Source organism: Hoplias malabaricus, chromosome X1 (assembly GCF_029633855.1).
Source record: "Hoplias malabaricus isolate fHopMal1 chromosome X1, fHopMal1.hap1, whole genome shotgun sequence".
NCBI classification, from domain to species: domain Eukaryota; kingdom Metazoa; phylum Chordata; class Actinopteri; order Characiformes; family Erythrinidae; genus Hoplias; species Hoplias malabaricus.
Window position 1 is genome coordinate 17,357,715 of NC_089818.1, and position 20,967 is coordinate 17,378,681.

The 20,967-nt window shown below is 41.6% G+C and overlaps 2 pseudogenes; one reads left to right on the plus strand and one right to left on the minus strand.

Annotated features, from left to right (window-relative positions):
* Positions 1–20,967, minus strand: part of LOC136675468 (polymeric immunoglobulin receptor-like) — a 252,315-nt pseudogene that overhangs the window by 145,592 nt on the left and 85,756 nt on the right.
* On the plus strand, positions 1,786–20,546 carry LOC136676032 (uncharacterized; annotated as a pseudogene).

A 20,967-nucleotide genomic window follows, 5' to 3' on the forward strand; every position in this document is an offset into this window, starting at 1 on the left:
TGGCCATGTATATGTTGTGTTTATGATGATCAACATGCGTAAGTATCAGAATGAGTCATGATGCTTTTACAGGGTATAGTATCATAATTATTTATCATGTTGTTATATATAGATCACTGAATGTCACAGCACTAAAAGCACTCCAGTGAAAGGTGTGGCCTGCATTTCCTGAAAGAGTCCCTTTTAGTAAACAGTGAGCTTGAGGTGCCCGCCTGTGACAATCTCATACAAGCTCAACAGAATATCTCATCCTTCTCAAAATCACACTTAAGGCACATTACCTCTTTCTTTCACTTGCCCCTGAAACATAAAGCCATAGTCATCACTGTTGGGAAAGAAGTAATGCTCAAAACTTGTAGAAGTTTACTTAGCTCATGTCATACAGTCGTACATTACACTTGACTCATGAAGCATTTTTATTGGTTCATTCATCAAGCAATTTGCACACAACATAAATGGCAGCTCATCCTTCATTTATTCATTGTCTGTAACCACTAATCCAGTTCAGGGTCACAGTGTGGCCGGAGCCTTCCCGGAATCACTGGGTGCAAGGCAGGAACACACCCTGGAGGAGGTGGCAGCCTTTCAAAGGGTGACACACACTCACATATTCACTCACACCCACAGACACTTTTGAGTCACCAATCCAACTACCAACTTGTTTTTGGACTTTGAGAGGAAACCGGAGCACCCAGAGGAAATCCACACGGACACGAGGAGAACACACCAAACTCCTCAAAGACAGTCATCAGGAGTGGGACATGAACCCACAACCTCCAGGTCCCTGGTGCTGTGTGACTGCGACACTTCCTGCTTCACCACCGTGTAAAGGGCAGCTCATATATTTAAATTCACACGAACATTAAAAAACAAGGACATAAAAGATTTTGTGTGGACAGTTTGTAAACTGGATAACACTGAGTGCGGCTGTATCTGCAAATCTACAGTACTCCAACTCCAACAGTTGCAGAAAACAAAGTAATAGACATAGCCAAAGTCTTAGTTTTGCTCTTGACATTGGTGGTGATCTGTGAATCATGTTTATGAGCCCTATCTTAGTTAAATAAGTCAAAACTATTGATAAATAATATTCTTCCAAAAGACAGAAAATCTCATGAACTAAATCTAATTATTAGAGGCAACTAACACTTAGGTATTTTTAACCAATCTATTCAGAGCAGGAGAGGGTCAATAACAGGAAAGACACGAGTCAAATGTACTTCACTCAGAGGCAGGAAGATTATTTGTCTCTGGAGCCTCTTACAGAAAGATGCACTTCTACTCCCTCATGAGTTCTTTAATTCTCTCTGTGTTCTTCCTCTACATCTCAGGTAAGATCAATGCTGCATCATTCCTGTGCACTGGAGGTGTGTTCTTCACTCTCTCACTGCTTTAAATACACTTTGATTAACTCACCTGCTCCAGGGTGCAGAGTGGATACTGAATAATAACATTTAGGACGAGGGTGAAATGTGTTTGCTCAGTTATGACCAGTTTATTCCTCTGATATAGTTCTGAAGCAGTTCCTGAGTCGGAGTAACACTGTTGTACCATTTGACTTCTTCTCTGTAGAGTCTGAGAGTGTGAAGATACTGAAAAATTTAGTTGTAAAAAGAGGAGGATCTCTCACCATTCCATGTTTTTATGATGAACAATACAAATCAAACCCTAAATACTGGTGTAAGGGGTATTACTGGAGCTCCTGTGGAATAGTAGCCCCTACAAACACAAGTGGAAGAACATCAGTCACTGATTATCCGACCCAGAATATGTTTACTGTTTACTATGTTTACTGAACTCAACAGTCTCCAAGTCTCTGACTCTGGATATTATTGGTGCGCTGTGGACATCAAAGGTGGTTCAGTGACGGTGATCATTTGTACCTGACGGTCAGTGCAGGTAAGAAGTCTCTCTGTGTGAAGTAGAACCTGTTCACTGTAACTTTAAGCTTGTTTGATGGAGGACGTGTTTACAGCACTCATTCTCTGCCTCTTTATTCAGATCCTGCTGTGTCTGTGAACAACAGCAGAGTGAGTGGTCTGGAAGGGGGCAGTGTCAGTGTCCAGTGTCTCTACAGAACTGATTATAAGAATAAACAGAAACAGTGGTGCAGATTTAGAGACTGGAGCTGCTTAACATCCCAGAATTCAGCAGTGCAGATCAGTGATGATGGGAGAGGAGCGGTCAGTGTGGAGATGAGTGGACTGAAGAAGAGTGATGCTGGCTGGTACTGGTTCAGTGCAGGAGAAGTGGGAGTTACTGTTCACCTCACTGTCACTGAAAGACCTACAAGTAAGATCACATCTATCAGAAACACTGCCCGGAACCAGACAGCAATGGATGTACATCTGCAGATCTCTTATGGCACACATTTGACCTTGAATGATGGCATTTCTCATTTTCAACAGTAACTACAATGTCCTTAATTGAGAAAACCAGTATCAGTGAGACCCCATCAGGTATGATCACAATCTTGTGTTAGAATTGATCATATTTATAAACTAAAATAACTAATATTTGTTTTTCTAGGTGTCACAACGACTAAAAATGAACTGTCATTAACAGCAAATTAGTGAGTAGTGAAGTTTCGCTGCACTTTCACACTTCAGTGTAGCATACTTTTGCCCTGTGCCCTGTATTACAACGGTAATTGTCTGTTCTGAAAAACAACACTTCCTAAGACATACAAGTGCGAAGTGCGAAATGAAGTATAAAATGTATACAACATGCAAGTATTCTCCTCATATGGCAGTGTAAGCTCTAACAGCCTTAGGTCAGAGACTAATGTGATTGCATTGACAAAAATATGATTGCATTTAGTTTCAAGAATATTAGTGAGGTCAGGTTTCGATATTAGATTATTAGTTCTAGAAAACAAATTCCACTTTAACACGTCTAACCTTATATAATACATAATGATCCATTATGAATTGCCCTGTGGACTGTGTGTGCATTGCTGAAGGCCTGAGTCATCTATGGGTGTATCTTATATTAGCTTAGAGTGTTCATTGATTTGGGCAGTATGATGATGCAACAGTGTTTCTATCACAGGTTGTGGGTTCAAGACCTGCTTTGGGTGAATGTCTGTGAAGAGTTGGTGTGTTCTCCCCATGTCTCTGTGGGTTTCCTCAGGTACTCTGGTTTCCTCCCTCAAAAACACACAATGGTAGGTGGATCGACTACTCAAAAGTGTCCATAGGTGTGAGTGTGTGTCGCCCTCTGAAGGACTGCCACCCGGTCCAGGAGGTATTCCCCCTTTGTGCCCAGTGCTTCCAGGTAGGCCCTGGACCCACAGTGACCCTAAACTGGATAAGTAGGTAACTGAATAAGTAGGTAACGTAGCAATATCAAACAAAATAAAAGGGTGTCATTTGACTTTTGACTCCACACCTCTGTATACTACATTTTTTCTTATGCTTCTAGCAGAAAAACAGCTTTTTCTTCAGTAGAAACTGCTTCCTCTGCAGAAGATTCTTCTGAATATGTAAATAACTCAACTGACAACAAGAGCAATTATTTTGTACATAATATACAAACTGGTTGTGCACTGAAAATGATATTATTGTGTGGTTGTAATTATACACAGGATAAGATGAAGGATATCCGATGTCAGTCTGTTAGTGCTTTAAGGCATTATAGTGTGATATTGAATTTTACATGCTTCATTGTGGGTCTCTTTAATGAACAATTTACAAAGGTCCTGTGACATTATTCACTGCATCAATGGAAACTCAAAGCTTATCTGGACTCTACTACCTGTGGGCCTCGGACTGCTGCTGTTCCTGATCTGTGTCATAAGCTTCATATCAAGAAAACATACCAGTAAATATAAGTCTGACATTATCTTTATAGGCTCAGGCTTTTTAACCAAATGTACACTGTTTTACACCTACCTTTGTAATGTGATCCACTCATTCCATTTCTCAGAAGCAAATCAAACAGAGACCACAGAGAGGAGCAGTAACTCAGCAATTTACACAGTAAGTGCTGTGAATGATGGGTGGCTTTATGTTGTTTGAGTTCTAGTGTTCAAACACATAGTGCAGTAATTAGTATTGTGTATCATTGTGGATTTTGTCATTGGTGCTGTGTGTGTATATATACGTGTGTCTGTCTGTATGAAACAGAGCACTACAGGTGAAGATGCAGATATGTGCACTGCTGTGTCTAAGAAAAAGAAGGTAAGTATTTTTTTTTATATCGACAAACACATAAACATGATTTTATTACAGAATCAGTACTAGATTTTCTCATCCTGAGTAAATAATGTCCACAGCCTTTGTCCGAAGTGACTCTGGGAACTGATGTGATCTACGGCAATGTAGCCTCTGAGGCCACAAATGAACCTGTAAGTGAACGTTTATAAAGCTGTTGTTATAAATCACACTCACTCTATTTTAATCTGAAGTAGGTGAGATGTCGTCATGTATCTGAGCCCAGTAAGAGTTACTTTGATGGAGGTTCCTTAGTCTGACCATGACTTTAGCTGCTGAAAAAGCTTATATCCTCTTTTACTTCTAAATCCGTCTCATTTTACAGCTCTCACCAGATGCTGGAGGTGATGAAATGCTGTACGGCAATATTTTGCCCAAATAAGAAGTGAGGCAGAATACACCACATTATATTATGTTTTGTTTTGTTTGTTTGTTTTTTGTTTGTTTGTTAAACACTTAAACACTTTTCAGGCTTCTGCTCATTGTTTCTTTTCTGTCTGTGTTGATTCCAGGTGTACACAGCTGTATTTCTCAACAAACAGCCAGATGAAATCAATGGCAAACAAACAAAACAAAGTATTCCCTTCAATATAATGTCCTTTTGTGTGATTTCAAAGGTTAAAATAAGAACCCCTTATCATAGTGATCAGTGTAACTTAGCGGGTGTTTTAACCACTGTAGTATACCCACATGTATGTTACATACATCAATGTAAATATGTAATATGTGTGTTGAGATCATAAGAGATCTTTAGTCATCCTCAGAGTCCAGCCTGTATTACATCCTCTGATCAATATTTATTCTTGAGTGTTTGCTATAGACAGACTCTATGCTACAACTTTTTTTAACGTTTGAATAGTATCTGCTTTTAAAATTAACAAAATCTTATACATATATTTTTTCTGTTCATCACACTTTTTTCAGTTCACCAGACTCAACAAACTTTAACAAACTTTTCCCCTAATATGTCCCACATACAGTGTTTTAAATTCGGCAAAAAAAACCTTTAACAATGCTTTAAGTGTGTAAATATGCAAAAATGTGTTCTCTGTGTTGTGTATTTATTAGCACTTAGAAAAACACAGAAGCATATGATTATTCCACATACAATTAAATATCAAATATTAACCCAAATGCTGTAGTTTACATTTTCTCTGCTCTTTACCTAACCATCTCATCTCACAGTCACTGGGGGACAGACTGCCATCTCTCTGCTCTCATCCCCAGCACGGCTATCAATCCTAGGTTAGCCTTAGAGATTTTTCATGAAGTGAAGTGTTGTGCCTTTCTTCCGGGGTGTTGTGGGTGATGAAGTAGAATCTCTGCCAGACACGGTCTAGAGTTTTAAATACATTTTTATTTCATCAAACAACAGCATCTTGAGAGAGAGAGAGGGAGAGAGAGAGAGAGAGAGAGATCCTTACAGGTTCCTTGCCCTAAACATTTCCTTCTTTGGGGCACAGACACAGAACATACGTATAAACTCAGAGAATAAAAGTATTTCTTAATACTGCTCTTAATATAAAATGTGCATAAAATATACATCAGAAGCAGTGGCTGATGCTGGTCTTTCAAGGAGGGGAAGCTCAATTTCGTCCTACATCATAAAATGTGTCTGTTTATTTATACGTAAATTCTACCCTCCGTTCCTTTTTTAAGAAAATGATCTGTGACCCTGTCGTACCAACAAGGCGTCTTTTCCAGGGACTTGACTAGTGTCCTCTCAATGGCCAGCAGAGCTAGGCTGCTTAAACGGCCTTGGCCCATGTGAAGTGTGTCCGCCTGTGAGTGCTTTGTGACGGTGGAGGGGCTCAGCAGCACCCGCTGGTCAGAAACTGTGATAGAAGTCAGAAAGAGTGATAGAAGTCAGTCTCCAAACACAACCAGCTACAAAAAACCCACCAGAAATAGAAGCTCGATTTGTCGCTAGTCGTTTTTAACCAAGAAAATGCCGCTGAAAGGATTAAGAAAGTCTGGTTCAACTCAGAACAAAATGAAAATGTAACGCTCCCACGGATCTTTACACCAAAGGATCGCTGATTCGCTCATTTCGCTGTCAATCAAAAAGGGATTCAGCCTCAGACAGATCATCCAATCATCATGCAGAAGCTGAGCGTCCGGGCCAGCCGAGGCCAGCCCACTGCCCCATAGACCCCTAGAGACGCTGAGCGTCCGATGGGCGGGACAAAGCCCAGCATTTATCCAATGACTCGTTTCGTTTCGCTGCACTTCGGTGCTTCGCTATTGAACTCTGTGGACGCTCAGCGTCTTTACTGTTTAAAGCACTGTGAACCTGCGAGAAAGCCGCGTCTTTACCAGTGATAAGAAGCTGATTCTGAACAAAAGTTGAGCGCATTTTACTCGTGCATTACTTAGTGCATATTTATTCACTGACATGTACACACAACAGAATATATTTGATCACTTATTTTTTGACATTTTAGGGGAAGCTGAGCTTCCCTTGCAGTCTTAGAGCAATCGCCTCTGATCAGAAGTATGGAAGCAAATCTGTCTCATCAGACTTTGAAATATTACCACCTTTGAATTTGTAGCACTGATTTTTTTTGCACTGAAATTATGCATCTGAATTTTGTTGCTTTTGAATTTATAATTCAGTAACTTCAGTATAGCACTGAATATAATTGCTCTTGAATGGAACTCGTGAACACGTTTTCACTGTTATTATTCAAGGTTAATAAATTCAGGAAAAAAATTCAAACTATACATTTCGAAGTTGTGCAAATTCGATAGACCAAATTCATATGCCAGAATACAAGTGAAAAACACATCCGGGATACAAAGGAAAAGCAATCGATTCATTTGGATTTTCTCTTTCACCTTAAATGGTGCAGTAGTTCCATTCTGTCGCCGCTAGATGACGAAATACGAACACAACTTCCACACCGTGGAAAAACTACACGTTCAGCTTCTTTCCACGGAAATTATCTTTTTATTTTCAAAGTGTCTCAAAAATCTGAAAGGCTCAATGAAGACACAATATAACAGACTATTGATATCCTGAAGATAAAGAAATCTTATTATTTTTTATTTTTGTAGCAGTGTTCCTGTCTGTTAGTTTTAGACTCAGTGTGAAAGACAGCATTAACAAACATGTTTAATAAATCAATATTGGGCTCAGGCATGAAATACAGAAGAAATGTGTTATTATTCAGTTGTATTACAACAACAGATCAATTCTACTGACATGTTTCTGTTCGTAAATGTTGTAGAAGGTCAGGGTTAGTGCCAATTTATTTAACTGGTTTATTTCTAACATGCTTTGTGATCATACCCAATGTGGACTCATTGATATTGGTTTTCTCAGACGTAGAGACAGAACTCAAAGCTGTTGTTGCTGTTGAAAAGAAATAAACTGGTGCCAGTGACACAGTTACAGCAGGACGGTCAACAGATATTTTCTGATAGATGTGATCTTACTTGTAGGTCTTTCAGCGACAGTAAGGTGAACAGTAACTCCCACGTCTCCTGCACTGAACCAGTACCAGCCAGCATCACTCTTCTTCAGTCCACTCATCTCCACACTGACCGCTCCTCTCCCAACATCACTGATCTGCACTGATTAAATCAAATCAAATTTATTGTATAGTGCGTTTTACAACTGATGTTGTCACAAAGCAGCTTCACAGAATTCCAGTAAGACAAAGATTTGACATGAAATGTAAAAAAAATGTAAAAAACCCCAAGTGAGCAAGCCAGGGGCGACAGTGGCAAGGAAAAACTCCCTCAGCTGAGGAAGAAACCTTGGGAGGAACCAAGGTGCACAAGGAGTGACCCATCCTCCTCTGGTCAATCTACTGGTAATAATAGTTAGTAGTCCATGAGAACTTCAGTGTAGGGGCAGCTTCAAGGCACTTGGTGGTTGCTGGAGCGTGGGCAGCTGATCTGAAGCGTGGAGGAGGATCTCAACAGTCATCCATCAGTGTCCAGACAGACAGGTGGGCAGTCGTTTACTTTGAAAAATGGAAAGGGATGGAATTAATTTTGAACTGTTTGGTGTTTGTAAAGCAGAAAATGTGAACATTTTCAGAGTGTGGCTAATGACTCCGGAAGATCTGACTATGACAGCTTTAACTAAAAGGAGAAAACCAGAAGGACACACAGAAACGGGAGCATCCTGAAACACTGGAATCCCTCCGCTCCACCGTCAACAAACCTGAGTGATCGCATGAAGCGACGGGACGACAGCACCAGCGTCTCAGTTTACTATAATTCCCTGTGTCCATGGACCCCCCAGATCTGCCGCCTTTATCTATGGGGGAGCATTAACTGCCAAAAGATAAACTAAACAATGAGTTTTAGCCTAGATTTGAAGATTGTGACTGTTTCTGAGTCCCGAACATTTTCTGGAAGATCATTCCAGAGTTTGGGGGGCTTTATAAGAAAAGGCCCTTCCCTCAGCTGAGGGCTTCTGAATTCTGGGAACAATAAAAAAAACAGTATTCTGTGATCTGAGTAAACATGAAAAAAACGAGTAAAAGCAGCTCCAGTCTCTAAATCTGCACCACTGCTTCTGTTTATTCTTATAATCAGTTCTGTAGAGACACTGGACACTGACACTGCCCCCTTCCTGACCACTCACTCTGCTGTTTATCACAGACACAGCAGGATCTGAATAAAGAGGCAGAGAATGAGTGCTGTAAACACGTCCTCCATCAAACAATCTTTAAGTTACAGTGAACAGGTTCTACAAATATAGCCAGACTCTTGGAGACTGTCGAGTTCCACAGTAAACATATTCTGGGTCAGATAATCAGTGACTGGTGTATTTCCACTTGTGTTTGTACAGGCTACTATTCCACAGGAGCTCCAGAGATACCCCTTACACCAGAATTTAGGGTTTGATTTGTATTGTTCATCATAAAAACATGGAATGGTGAGAGATCCTCCACTTTTTACAGCTACATTCCTCAGTGTCTTCACACTCTCAGACTCTACAGAGAAGAAGTCAAATGGTACAACAGTGTTACTCCGACTCAGGAACTGCTTCAGAACTATATCAGAGGAATAAACTGGTCATAACTGAGCAAACACATTTCACCCTCGTCCTAAATGTTATTATTCAGTATCCACTCTGCACCCTGGAGCAGGTGAGTTAATCAAAGTGTATTTAAAGCAGAGAGAGAGTGAAGAACACCCCTCCAGTGCACAGGAATGATGCAGCATTGATCTTACCTGAGATGTAGAGGAAGAACACAGAGAGAATTAAAGAACTCATGAGGGAGTAGAAGTACATCTTTCTGTAAGAGGCTCCAGAGACAAATATTTTCTCAATGAGTGAAATTTCATATTCTGATTGAAGCAGCTCTATTTCAGAGCTCTTCCTCATTTCAGCGCTTGCTTCTACTGACTGTGGATCAGTGCAGGGTTGTACTTTTTTCAACTCCAGATTACTTTGCGGCTGTAACGGTTCCAACTCACCGACAGGGGGCAGCAGCAGACTATAAAACACTGAAGTACAAAAAGATTCAGGTTGTTTTAAGTCATAGAACACTGACTGCGTCCAGAAATGTTTGCTAGTCCCCCTGTCCTTCCCCTCATTTCTTACTCTCCCTCTTGAAGAATTAAAGTTCTTTTTGGACCGTTCCCAAAGTAATTAAAATTTAGAAGATCTCCAAAAGATCCAAAATACACCCCCTCTCCTGAGGGAGGCGTGCTCGTTCCGGAAGTTTCACAAAAACCAGTCGAGTGAAGTTCGAAGCAAACCAAAGTATTTATTATACTACTGGTACCAGGAGAACTAATACATAAGAAACGCAACCTAGTGCCCTTCCACGCAAAGTTCTGACCTTCCCATCTGACTCCACAGTTTTTATACCCTAAATGACGTATACCCTGCTGGCAAGGCGTTTCTGACTGATTAACATATATTAATATGCATAATTAGACATGTTAGTACTCAGGTTCCTCGCGTGCAGGTTTCCCATGCACCTATGACCCCAAAACACTCATCCTGCCCTTCTGACTCTGTAGGTTTTATTACCCACATTCCTTTTCTGTTACCAAGATACAGAGGGGTCACTAATGGACTTAAGGTCACTGATGGACTTAAGGTCACTGAGATGCCCTAAAGTTCAACTGTCCTAACTAACACTTGGAATTTATACTACAAGCCTAAGTGCAGATCTGTTAAAGATCTAAGAAATTAGAAAGGTGTAAACACTGAGTCAGCATGTCAGTTAGTGTGCAGATTCTAAACTGTTTAAATGCATGTCTAGATACTGGTTAGTCATTCTTATAAGATACAAGATTTCACACAATTATAATTGCTTAATTTTAACTAATCATTTAAGGATATTTATCCACTAACACAAAGTAATAAAATTATTTTTCACAACACTCTCTATAAGCAGAGAATTGTTGAGGAGTCGAGGAAACAAGCAGAGCCCAGTCCCTAATGGAGCCCCGTGTCTTGAAATTCTTCTTAAAGTCTACACTTTGATAACATCAGCACCATAAAAACCTATATAGAAAAGGACAAACAAAGTATTTACATGTTAATACCACTCCCTTCGCAATGTCAAAAGGTTGTAAACAAAAATGACTTTCCTTCTTAAAGGGTTTTGTGTAATAGATCTGTGCTGATCCTGGGTCATTGTCGCTCTCAGTGAAGGCTGCACTAACGGCCGATAGAGGGCACTCAAGGGCGTTTGACTGGAAAAGAGAAATGAGACAAGCTGCAGCACTGTGATCCAGCAATGACTGTAATAACACACACACACACACACACACACACACCAGAATATAAAGCTTGGTTGAACCATGTGCTCGTGGCTGACTACCCTCTCTGTTGTGAACACGGTTAGGTCAAACTGAAATGTGTAACTTTTTTGGGCAGTGTACACTGATGTGTCCTTCACTGGAAGCTCCTCCAGTGTTCGGACTCCGTACTTAGGAACAGGGAAACAGCAAAAATTTTGGTTTCTGGACACGGCCTGTTCCACAAATCAGGATTAACCTTCTCCCTTTATTCCTGCTCCGGTAAGTGAAGGATTTGAGAAAAACAGACATAAGAGTAATGAACTCTCACAGTCATTCATTTCGAATTTTTTAAATAAAATATCTAGATCAGAACTAGGTTAACACTTTAAACCCGTTTAAACCTGAATTATATTTGATTTATTCTCTTTTTTAATTCACATAATAATAAATCAATATATATATTTTTAACCAATCAGAACCAATGCAGAGCAGGAGAGGGTCAGAAACAGGAAGAACACTTCAGTCAAATGTACTTCACTCAGAGGCAGGAAGAGTATTTGTCTCTGGAGCCTCTTACAGAAAGATGTACTTCTACTCCCTCATGAGTTCTTTAATTCTCTCTGTGTTCTTCCTCTACATCTCGGGTAAGATCAATGCTGCATCATTCCTGTGCACTGGAGGTGTGTTCTTCACTCTCTCACTGCTTTAAATACACTTTGATTAACTCACCTGCTCCAGGGTGCAGAGTGGATACTGAATAATAACATTTAGGACGAGGGTGAAATGTGTTTGCTCAGTTATGACCAGTTTATTCCTCTGATATAGTTCTGAAGCAGTTCCTTAGTCGGAGTAACACTGTTGTACCATTTGACTTCTTCTCTGTAGAGTCTGAGAGTGTGAAGACACTGAGGAATGTAGCTGTAAAAAGTGGAGGATCTCTCACCATTCCATGTTTTTATGATGAACAATACAAATCAAACCCTAAATTCTGGTGTAAGGGGAAGTACTGGCGCATCTGCGGAGTAGTAGCCTATGCAAACACAAGTGGAAGAACGTCAGTCACTGATTATCCGACCCAGAATATGTTTACTCTGGAACTCAACAGTCTCCAAGACTCTGACTCTGGATATTATTGGTGCGCTGTGGAAATTGGAGATAAATGGACAGTAGATGACAGTGATTATTTGTACCTGACGGTCAGTGCAGGTAAGAAGTCTCTCTGTGTGAAGTAGAACCTGTTCACTGTAACTTAAAGCTTGTTTGATGGAGGACGTGTTTACAGCACTCATTCTCTGCCTCTTTATTCAGATCCTGCTGTGTCTGTGATAAACAGCAGAGTGAGTGGTCAGGAAGGGGGCAGTGTCAGTGTCCAGTGTCTCTACAGAACTGATTATAAGAATCAACAGAAACAGTGGTGCAGATTTAGAGACTGGCGCTGCTTAACATCCCAGAATTCAGCAGTGCAGATCAGTGATGATGGGAGAGGAGCGGTCAGTGTGGAGATGAGTGGACTGAAGAAGAGTGATGCTGGCTGGTACTGGTTCAGTGCAGGAGAAGTGGGAGTTACTGTTCACCTCACTGTCGCTGAAAGACCTACAAGTAAGATTATTTGTATCTGAAACACCAGACTGAATGGATGTATATCTGTAGATCTGTTATGGCCCACATTTGCCCTTGAATAATGTCATTTCTCATTTTCAACAGCAAAAACAGCTGTGGCTACAATATCCTCAACTGTGAAAACCAGCATCAGTGAGACCCGATCAGGTATGATCACAATCTTGTGTTAGAATTTATTCAATTAATAAATTAAAACAATTAATATTTGTTTTTCTAGGTGTCCCAACAACTAAAAATGAACCCTCAACAACAGCAAATCAGTGAGTAGTGAAGTTCCGCTACACTTTCACACTTCAGTGTAGCATACTTTTACCCTGTGCTTTTTTGCAGAACTGCAATGGTTTTTTCTGAAAAACAATACTTCCCTAAGACATACCAAGTGTGAAATGAAGTAAGAAACATATACGAAATGGAAATGTTTAACAGTGTAAGCTCTAACAGCCTTAGGTCAGAGACTAATTTCTGTAGTAACTATGTTTTAGGAAGGCTTTACACTAGAGAGAAATTTGCTGTAAAAACATCATTGCCTTTAGTTATAAGAATATTAGTGAGGTCAGGTTTCGATATTAGATTATTAGTTCTAGAAAAGAAATTCCACTTTAACACGTCTAACATTATATATTACATAATGCTGCATTATGAATTGCCTTGTGGACTGTGTGTGCATTGCTGAAGGCCTGGGTCATCTATGGGTGTATCTTGTAGTGTTATGTAGTGCTTCTATCACAGGTTGTGGGTTCAATACCTGCTTTGAGTGAATGTCTGTGACAAGTTGGTGTGTTCTCCCCGTGCCTCTGTGGGTTTCCTCAGGTGCTTTGGTTTCCTCCCTCAAAAACACACAATGGTAGGTGAATCGACTACTCAAAAGTGTCCATAGGTGTGAGTGTGTGTCTCCCTCTGAAGGACTGCCATCCGGTCCAGGATGTATTCCCCCTTTAGGCCCAGTGCTTCCAGGCAGGCACTGGACACACAGCGACCCTGAACTGGATAAGTAGGCCCAGACAATGGATGGATATTCCTTGGCTTTGACTAGTGTTTGGATGCCATTTGGAAAGTGTAGCTGGTCTTTCCATCAAATAAAACATTTGTGTAGTTAAATCTCCTTTAGTTAGCCTTTAAAGCCTGTTGTACAGGGTGAGTCAAAAGGTGCAGGACACACTTTTATCTGAATACACCAGTAAGTAATTTGTGGGGGAGCCTATCGTTTAGGCTAGGTTCAGAACAAGGCTACCATCGTGAAGGCGGCCATATTGGATCAAGGGGAAAAGTTTTTCCAATGGGAATGTTGTCATGTAGCAATATCAAACAAAATAAATGGGTGTCATTTGACTTTTGACTCACCCTGTATATTCACACCTCTGTGTAATTTTTTTATGCTTCTAGCAGAAAAAAACAGCTTTTTATTCAGTAAAAAGCTTCTGCCTCTTCTGCAGAAGATACTTCTGAATATGTAAATAACATAACTGACAACAAGAGCAAGTATTTCATACATTATATAAAAATGTTTATTTGTTGTACACTGAAAATGATATTATTGTGTGGCAGAATATACAGGGCGGCACGGTGGCGCAGCAGGTAGTTGTCGCAGTCACACAGCTCCAGGGGCCTGGAGGTTGTGGGATCGACTCCCACTCCGGGTGACTGTCTGTGAGGAGTTGGTGTGTTCTCCCTGTGTCCGCGTGGGTTTCCTCCGGGTGCTCCGGTTTCCTCCCGCAGTCCAAAAACACATGTTGGTAGGTGGATTGGCGACTCAAAAAATTGTCCGTAGGTGTGAGTGTGAGTGAATGTGTGTGTGTCTGTGTTGCCCTGTGAAGAACTGGCGCCCCCTCCAGGGTGTATTCCCGCCTTGCGCCCAATGATTCCAGGTAGGCTCTGGACCCACCATACCCTGAATTGGATAAGCGGTTACAGATAATGAATGAATGAATGTAATTATACACAAGATAAGATGAAGGATATCCAATGTCAGTCTGTTAGTGCTTTAAGGCATTATAGTGTGATATTGAATTTTACATGCTTCATTGTGGGTCTCTTTAATGAACAATTTACAAAGGTACTGTGACTTTATTCACAGCAGCAATGGAAACTCAAAGCTTATCTGGACTCTACTACCTGTGGGCCTCGGACTGCTGCTGTTCCTGATCTGTGTCATAAGATTCATATCAAGAAAACATACCAGTAAATATAAGTCTGACATTATCTTTATAGGCTCAGGCTTTTTAACCAAATGTACACTGTTTTACACCTACCTTTGTAATGTGATCCACTCATTCATTTTCTCAGAAGCAAATCAAACAGAGACCACAGAGAGGAGCAGTAACTCAGCAATTTACACAGTAAGTGCTGTGAATGATGGGTGGCTTCATGTTGTTTGAGTTCTAGTGTTCAAACACATAGTGCAGTAATTAGTATTGTGTATCATTGTGGATTTTGTCATTGGTGCTGTGTGTGTATGTATACGTGTGTCTGTCTGTATGAAACAGAACACTACAGCTGAAGATGCAGATATGTGCACTGCTGTGTCTAAGAAAAAGAAGGTAAGTATATCTTTTTTATATCGACAAACATATAAACATGATTTTATTACAGAATCAGTACTAGATTTTCTCATCCTGCGTAAATAATGTCCACAGCCTTTGTCTGAAGTGGCTCTAGGAACTGATGTGATCTACAGCAATGTAGCCACTGATGCCACAAATGAACCTGTAAGTGAACATTTATAAAGCTGTTGTTATAAATCACACCTCTATTTTAACCTGAAGTCAGACTGTCATTATGTATCTGAGGACAGTAAGTGTTACTTTGATGGAGGTTCCTTAGTCTGACCATGACTTTAGCTGCTGAAAAAGCTTTTATCCTCTTTTGCTTCTAAATCTGTCTCATTTTACAGCTCTCACCAGATGCTGGAGGTGATGAAATGCTGTACGGCAATATTTTGCCCAAATAAGAAGTGAGGCAGAATACACCACATTATATTATGTTTTGTTTTGTTTGTTTGTTTTTTGTTTGTTTGTTAAACACTTAAACACTTTTCAGGCTTCTGCTCATTGTTTCTTTTCTGTCTGTGTTGATTCCAGGTGTACACAGCTGTATTTCTCAACAAACAGCCAGAAGACATTAATGGCAAACAAGACACAAAAACAAAGTATCCCCTTCAAAATAATGTCCTTTTGTGTCATTTCAAAGGTCAAAATAAGAATCCTCATCATAGTGGTCAGTGTAACTTAGCGGGTGTTTTAACCACTGTAGTATACCCACATGTATGTTAAAAAAAATCAATGTAAATATGTAATATGTGCACTGCTGAAAACTCATTCTTCCTGTGTTGAGATCATAAGAGATCTTTAGCCATCGTCAGAGTCCAGCCTGTATTCCATCCTCTGATCAATATTTATTCTTGAGTGTTTTCTGTAGAAAGACTCTGTGCTACAACTTTTTTAATGTTTGAGTAATATCTGCTTTTAAAATTAACAAAATATTATTCACCAGACTCTGTTGCCTTTAATAAACTTTTCCCCCGAATATGTCCCACATTCAGTGTGTTTAATTCATTCAAAAAAAAATCTTTAACAATGCTTTAAGTGTGTAAATGTGTAAAAATGTGTTCTCTGTGTTGTGTATTTATTAGCACTTAGAAAAACACAGAAGCATTTTATTTTTCCACACAAAAATTAAACATCAAATATTATCCCAAATGCTGTAGTTTACATTTTCTCTGCTCTTTACCTAACCATCTCATCTCACACAGTCACTGGGGGACAGACTACCTCCCTATATCTCTCTCCATATCTCTAGTCATCTCTCCCAAAAGAGAGAGAAAGATTGATAGTTTCCTGTCCTTACAGGTTCCTTGCCCTAAACATTTCCTTCTTTGGGGCACAGACACAGAACATACGTATAAACTCAGAGAATAGAAATATTTCTTAATGCTGCTCTTAATATTAAATGTGCATAAAATACACATCAGAAGCAACAGCAGGGGAAGATTCTCCATGGAAAACCATTCCTGTCCAAACAGGGATTCGGACAAATATTTTGCTCTGCAGCCTTGGGAATTCACCCAAGAAACAAACCACATTGCTACAGCCCCATAGTGTGCGCGTTTAAAGGCGGAAATGAAAAGTTGAATAAAACGTCACAATGCTGCACCATTTAAAATGGAACAACTCATTTTAGTACATTTGTGTATCATTTTAATTTGAGGTCATTTAGTAAATCATAGACTGATACAGGTCATTGTTATACGTTTATAAACAATATAAAATGTGTATGAACAATTTTCTGAAGAAAAAACCCAGACTATTCTTATTATAAACTGTACTATGTAACACAAATTGATTTGATTTACATTGATTCCCCATTGATTCTGGATAGGCTCCAGACCCACAGCAACCCTTTTTGTGTGTCTCACAGGTCTACCCCAGTTCATGGCTGTCTCGTTTCTGCCTTTGGTTAATTCATAGTTTAGTCTTGTCTAGTTTCTGTGTATCTAACGTGTTTATTTTGAATCTACCTGTGTTTAATAAAACTTCCTTGCGTTTACGTCCGTCTCCTCATCCTCCCTGCACTGCCGTGACAGAACACCAGACCTACACTATGGACGTAGCGAGGAATCCGTTTGCTCGGTGTGCAATTAGACGTACACCTTTCAGTTCGGGTCCTGGCACTCCAGTGGGGTATGTAGTGGAGGCTAAGGTGTCCTCCACACCCTGCAAACAACGGAGTCAGCGGAAGCAGCATGCTGGAGTACCCCCCTCGCCAGTGAACTACCCCCTCAAGTCCGGGGAAAATTTTGGGGGGGGCGCTGAGGGTTGGTATTGTTAGCCTCAAGCCTCAGGGCAAAGGAGGTGAGGCTAACAGGGGCGCATTTTGTGAGGATCCTTGTTCAGGGGACATCTGGGATTTCCTTATGAGTGCGCCCATTGGACCTCTCGAACCCTCAACAGCTCCAGCAGGTGCCGTGTGAGTAGCCCAAGCCCATGTCTCCAAGGGCGATTCCGGAGGACTTCACACTTCAGATCCAGCGAGGGCGGCAATCCAGGCCGCTCCTCTCCTCGTGAAAGCGGCGCAGCCAGCCGCTCCTGTCCTCGTGAAAGCGGCGCCTCCAGCTGCTCCTGTCCTCGTGAAAGCGACGCCTCCAGCCGCTCCTGTCCTCGTGAAAGCGGCGCCTCCAGCCGCTCCTGTCCTCGTGTGCGCGGGCTCCCCTGCCTCCGTGGACGTCGTCGCAGGGTCCCCTGCCTCCGTGGACGTCGCTGCAGGGCCTCCTGTCTCCGTGAAGGCGGCCTCCACAGCCGTTTCTGCCCCCGTGTTTGTGGCTACGGCCGCTCCTGGTCATGTCTGTAGGTCAGCCCATAGGACTTCGGGGCCGATCCCTAGAACTGTGCCCAGGCTGGTTCCTCAGACTTCCCCGCAGACATTTGCCAGTCCTGGGCACCCCCATGTTATGTTGGTTCCCCTGTCTGTCCCTGTCCTAGTTCCTGTCTCTTTCCTTGTCCCTGTACCCTTGTCTGCTTTGGTGTCGATTCCTGTCCCTGTTACTGTATTCATGTCTGTCCCCGTAAACGTCTTGGTCCCTGTTCCCCTGCCTAGTCTCTTCCAGTCCTCTGTTAGTCCAGTCCAGGTCCCTTTTCAACCCTCTGTCCGGTCTGTTGTCCAGTCCCAGCACCCAGCCTCTGTCCAGTTTAACGTTTCTGATTCTGTCCTGTCCCCCGTTTCATCACCAGTCTTTGTTCCTTTCCGATCCCAGCACCCAGCCCCAGTCCAGTTACCTGTCTTGTCTCAAGTCTCACCACCTGTCCAGTCTGTTTCAGTCCCCTGTCTCTGCTCCTGTTCTGTCTCAGTTCCCGTTCAGTGTTCAGTCAAATGTCCAGTCAAATGTCCAGTCACGTGTGCCTGCCCCTGTCCTATCTCCGAATCTGTCCTCTGTCTTCTCTTGTTTCCCGTCTCTTCTTTCTAGTTCTGTCCAGTGTCCGTTTAAGTCGAGTCTCTTGTCCCCAGCTCCATTTCCTGTTTTGTTCTGAGTTTGTGCTTTCATTCTTGTTCTGTTTCTCCTGACCCCTCCTGCGCCAGCTCCTGGGAGTCTAGTTTTTCACGCTCCAGGAGTTGCGCGTCTTGGAGGGGGCGTCTGTCACATCCTGGCCCTATCCTGTTTGTTTTGCCCCACCATGTGGACATGTCTGTCTGTTTTCTTTATCTCCGCACATGACTTTGTTTTGTTTATGTTCATGCCCCGCCTTTGTTCCGCCTCCTCGTCTTTGCCCTCAGTCTGTCCGCTCCCACGCTTCCTTGTCTTAGTCTGTTTTGTTTTCCGTGCTCCCTCCTGCGCCAGCTTCTGGGGGGTCTAGGTTACGCGCCCCGGGAGTTGCGCGTTCAGGAGGGGGCATCTGTCACGCCCTCGTCTCGTCATGTCTGTTTTCTCTGCACATGGCTTTGTTTTGTTGTTGTTCCTGTCTCCGCCCTAGCCCCACCTTAGTCCTGCCTCTGTCTCATTATTGTCTTCAGGTGTTCTTCGTTTGCCTTGTTCCTATATAGTCCCTTTGTCTCAATGCTCCCTTGTCTGGTGTTGTGTGCGTAGATGTGTGTTACTCCCTTTTTGTGTGTCTCACAGGTCTACCCCAGTTCTTGGCTGTCTCCTTTCTGTCTTTGGTTAATTCATAGTTTAGTCTTGTCTAGTTTCCGTGTATCTACCCGTGTTTATTTTGATTTTACCTGTGTTTAATAAAACTTCCTTGCGTTTACGTCCATCTCCTCGTCCTCCCTGCACTGCTGTGACACTTACAGAAAGATGCACTTCTACTCCCTCATGAGTTCTTTAATTCTCTGTGTTCTTCCTCTACATCTCAGGTAAGATCAATGCTGCATCATTCCTGTGCACTGAAGGTGTGTTCTTCACTCTCTCACTGCTTTAAATACTCTTTGATTAACTCACCTGCTCCAGGGTGCAGAGTGGATACTGAATAATAACATTTAGGACGAGGGTGAAATGTGTTTGCTCAGTTATGACCAGTTTATTCCTCTGATATAGTTCTGAAGCAGTTCCTGAGTCGGAGTAACACTGTTGTACCATTTGACTTCTTCTCTGTAGAGTCTGAGAGTGTGAAGACACTGAGGAATGTAGCTGTAAAAAGTGGAGGATCTCTCACCATTCCATGTTTTTATGATGAACAATACAAATCAAACCCTAAATACTGGTGTAAGGGGTATTACTGGAGCTCCTGTGGAATAGTAGCCTATACAAACACAAGTGGAAGAACATCAGTCACTGATTATCCGACCCAGAATATGTTTACTGTGGAGCTCAACAGTCTCCAAGACTCTGAGTCTGGATATTATTGGTGTGCTGTGGAAATTGGAGGGAGTGGGACCCCAGATGACAGTGATTATTTGTCCCTGATGGTCAGTGCAGGTAAGAAGTCTCTCTGTGTGAAGTAGAACCTGTTCACTGTAACTTAAAGCTTGTTTGATGGAGGATGTGTTTACAGCACTCATTCTCTGCCTCTTTATTCAGATCCTGCTGTGTCTGTGATAAACAGCAGAGTGAGTGGTCAGGATGGGGGCAGTGTCAGTGTCCAGTGTCTCTACAGAACTGATTATAAAAATAAACAGAAGCAGTGGTGCAGATTTAGAGACTGGAGCTGCTTAACATCCCAGAATTCATCAGTGCAGATCAGTGATGATGGGAGAGGATCGTTCAGTGTGGAGATGAGTGGACTGAAGAAGAGTGATGCTGGCTGGTACTGGTTCAGTGCAGGAGAAGTGGGAGTTACTGTTCACCTCACTGTCACTGAAAGACCTACAAGTAAGATTATTTGTATCTGAAAGGCTGCACAGAACCAGAACACTGTAGATCTCTTATGGCCCACATTTGCCCTTGAATGATGACATTTCTCATTTTCAACAGCAACAACAGCTGTGACTACAATTTCCTCAACTGAGAAAACCAGCGTCAGTGAGACCACATCAGGTATGATCACAAAAGTGTGTCAGAATTGATCAAATTAATAAATTAATGTAATGAATATTTAATTTTCTAGGTGTTACAACTAAAAATGAAGGGTCAACAACAGCAAATCAGTGAGTAGTGAACTTCTATTAGAGCTACACTTTCATATCTCAGTGTAGCATACTTTTGCCCTTTGCTTTGTTACAGATCAAATATTTTTAGTTCTAAAAAATAACTCTTCTGAACAGGTTCTGATATTGCATGAACACATCTAACCTTATGAATCTTATAAGGCTTGAGTCATCTATAGGTGCATCTTATATTATCTTAGACTGTTTCTTAATTTTGAGTGTTGTCTGGGTGCCATTTAGACAGCGCAGCAGGTCTTTCCATCAAATAAAACATTTGTGCAGAGCAGTCTTTTTATTGTCAGCGTTTATAACCTGTGGTAAATTCACACCTCAGTATATC